A 3,705-nucleotide genomic window follows, 5' to 3' on the forward strand; every position below is an offset into this window, starting at 1 on the left:
TTTCACTTGAGTTTTTCCTTTGTATAGCCTCTTCTCTTTTATACTGTAATATAGATTTAAGCAGCAAAACTAAAACCAGATTTCTTCTCTCTTTAGGTTAGTCTCACTTGTTTGAACCTACCATTCAGCTGTTCCAGGTAATTTGAAATGCTGTTGCGGGCCAGGGAGATGGCTCAGTGGAATAAGCACTTCCTTGGCAAGCACAAGGGCCTAAGTTCAATCCCCGGTTCCGCCAAAAAAAAAAAAAGAAAAAGAAATGCTGTTGCGTTTGAATCTGAATCTGTTATAGGGACTAGGGCTCAGCAAAGCTGCTTGGCAAGTCGGGCGTGGCGACACACACCTGTAATTCCAATACTCAGCAGGCTGAGAGTTCAAAGGAAGCCTGGGCTACTTAGTGAGACCCTGTCTCAAAAAAGGGGGGAAAAAAGCTGGCTGGAAAATGAGCAGAAGCTGTCGATCACAAGACCTCAGGGCAATGCCAGGCCCCTGAATGTAGAACTTCTGGCTCCTGGGAGCTACAGCCAGAGTGCAGAATACCGGCCCTCGCAGAAAGTTGCTATCTGCCCGAGTCCGCCCTTCCCAAACCGTGTCTGAATGCATGGTGTGTTTTGTTTTTGCTTTTATCCTTTTTTTTTCCTTTGGCCCAAGTTCGCTCTGCAGAGCTGGTTTCTCCCACACCTGCTCACCCCGCACTTGCCAAATAAGCTTTTGGCACTGTTAACTGGCTTGTCTGTCCACCTCTGTTTGAGGCTAGAAGAACCGGGAATACTTTTGATTGGTGAGTCAGTTTTCAAGAAAGTACCTTATGACAAATCTTCACACTGATTTGCCCTCCTAAATTTGGATAACTTGCAATGTCTATGCAAAGTTTAATTTTCAGGAAAATATTCCTGTCATTTAAAATGAAATTTCCCTTTTCTTTTCCATACTTATTTTCACTTCTAACAGATTGGAAATTACTACTGGCCTTCAGTTTGAACCCTTAATTTAACTTTTAAAAGAATCCTGCTTTTTTCCCCTTTCTTCAGAGCATAGAACCACAATTATTTTTCCTATATTTGATTATAGCAATTACAGATTGATTTTCTGTGTAAAGTATATTTTGAAGCAAGCAAAAAAAGTAGATCACAAAATTTTCTAGATACAAATTCACTTAGAACAGATTTTCTCCAAGTGTCACCAGCAGACAATACACACCTTTATCACTGGATTATTTTCTTAAAATGTAGATTCCTGGTTCCCCACCTAGGCATGTAAATTCTGTAGTAGTGGGGCTCAGAAATCATTTTTTCTTTCTTTCTTCCTTCCTTCCTTCTTTCCTATTTCCTTCCTTTTTAAAAAAAGTATTTAGGGCAGGGTCTATAGGGTCTCACTACATAGATTAGACTCAGTGATTTTCCTGTTTTCAGCCTCCCAAGCTCTAGGATTACAGGTGCATACCACCATGCCCAGTCTCAATTACTGGCTCAGCACATCCCAGGGGCAGGGCCTGCACTGCAGACCTGGGGATTGAACCAGCCACCCCTGTGTCTGCCTAAACAGGCACTTTAATCCGCTGAGTTATTTGGCTGGCTCTCTTCCTGTTTTTTGTCTTTTTGAGATAGGGTCTGTATGCATTTCAGGATGGCCTTGAGCTCACTTTGAAGTCTAGGCTGGTCCTTAACTTGCAAGGATCCTCCTGCCTCAACCTCCCGAATGCTGGGATTACAGGTGTGCACCACCATGCCCATCTTCAGAAATTGTTTTCTTAGGAAGGGCTGCATGGTTAGCCAACATTTTGGTCCTAGCTTTTCAAGGTCAGTGAAGAATTGGGACATAGGAGAACCTGTACTGTAACAACATGTAGCTCAGTTGTGCTCCAAATTTTCTGATCAAGAAGATTATGGAGCCACAGAGGAATGTGTTTGATGATGTAAAGTGAGCCTGGGGAGAGTCACATGGAGAGAAAAAACATTTTCTCAAGCTTTCACAGAGAACAAATTGGTCAAGCAATGGCCGTGACTCATCCTCATGTCAGACACTGACAAAAGGATGTACAAAAGGTGGTACAGGGCTACAGGATAAATCCTGAGAGTACTTGGCTGACCGTTTCAGATACAAAAGTTACATTTCTGGGTATATAGGTCTTGCTATATCTTGGTCTTAACCATCCAGCAGAAAAGTATAAAAACGAGGTATATAAAGTAAATCCATATTAATACGATGAGCTGTAAAAGGCTTAAGTCAATAACTTCTGAGGATAACCCACTAATATTATAGACTGCTAGACAGTGTTAGATTGTTTAGTGCAATTCAAACACCTATAGTATTTAGATGCCAATAGAATATTCACCTCTGACAGGACAAAAAAAATAAAGATAAAAATTAAAAAAAAGGAAAGAAATCGTTTTCTTTAAATCACAGTGGCTTTGATGGATGTCAGGGTTGAGGAGCTCTGCCTTCACGCTGCCACACAGTGTATACCAGGGAGCATCTCAGCCCTTGCTGTATATTTGGGTCACCCGAACCCCCTAAAAATTGGACCATCAGATCCCACCTTGTATTAACTGTGCCCTCTCTGGGGTGACCCTGGTCTCTTTTGGTTAGAAACATCCCCTGGCGGTTGTACTGTGCAGGCCTTACGGAGAAATGCTGATTTATATGCTCCACAGCACAGATCCAAGTGTTCAATAATACTTAACACTTAAATCTCTTACACACCATTTGGCTCAATAAAATGTCACCTGTTTGCTGCAGAGTTTTGAGTTTCTTGTCCTAGAGCAGAAAGGGGCTTACGGCTGTGATGGGGCCAGGGAGATGGCTCAGTGGAATAAGCGCACAAACGAAATGCCTTGAGTTTTGCTGGGCCCTGAAAGTTCCCACTACAGCAGCCGCCACAGCACTCTTGGATGTGGATGGTTGCCGGAGATGCTGTGCTTGGCACAGTGCCACACACTGCGGCCGTGCCGGGGATAAGGAGAGCAGAAGGCGCTGGGGTCCAGGAGCTTGACCTGTTGGGAAAACATGGCAGGAGGCAGAGTGGAACGTGCCACACAGGCACGCGGAGATGCATTGTGAAAGCACAGCACACCTGAACTCCTCGTTCTGAGTTCAGCGCACAGGAGATCGGTGAGGTCAGCAGTCGGCCAGAAGAGCCCACAGGCTTTGAGCTGCATCTTGAAAACATGTCGCGATTTGAACGGACAGTGGCATGAGCAGGCAGCCTCCTTTAGGCCATTCTGTTACTTGAGAAGACTTTCAGATGCAAACAACAGAATTCTGTGATCAGTAGTGCCTTAAATTTTTTCAGAGTGCCTATGAAGCTCAAGCTGGCCATGAACTAGTGGTGATCCTCCTGCCTCAGCTTCTCTGGTATTGGATTTCCAGGCACATTCCATGCCCAGCTTTTGTAATTGTTTGTCTTTTTCTTTTTCTGTGTGGCGGGCTCAGCCCATCCTGTGGGTGGGGCTGGCATGGCATGTGGTGCCGGGGATCAAACTGTGGTCCCTGCGCTTGCCTAAGCAAGCACTTTAGACCACTGAGCTATCTCATTAACCTCCTTTTGACCTTTAGAGACAGGATCTTGCTATGCAGCTCAGGCTGGCCTTGAGCTCACTTTTAGCCCACGCTGGTCTTGAACTGGCAAATATCCTCCTGCTTCAGTGTCCCAAGTGCTAGGATTACGTGTGTGCTGCCATGCCAGGATTTTTTTTTGTCTTTTTTTTT

Source organism: Octodon degus, unplaced genomic scaffold (genome assembly GCF_000260255.1).
Source record: "Octodon degus isolate 3935 unplaced genomic scaffold, OctDeg1.0 scaffold00319, whole genome shotgun sequence".
In the NCBI taxonomy this organism is placed as follows: domain Eukaryota; kingdom Metazoa; phylum Chordata; class Mammalia; order Rodentia; family Octodontidae; genus Octodon; species Octodon degus.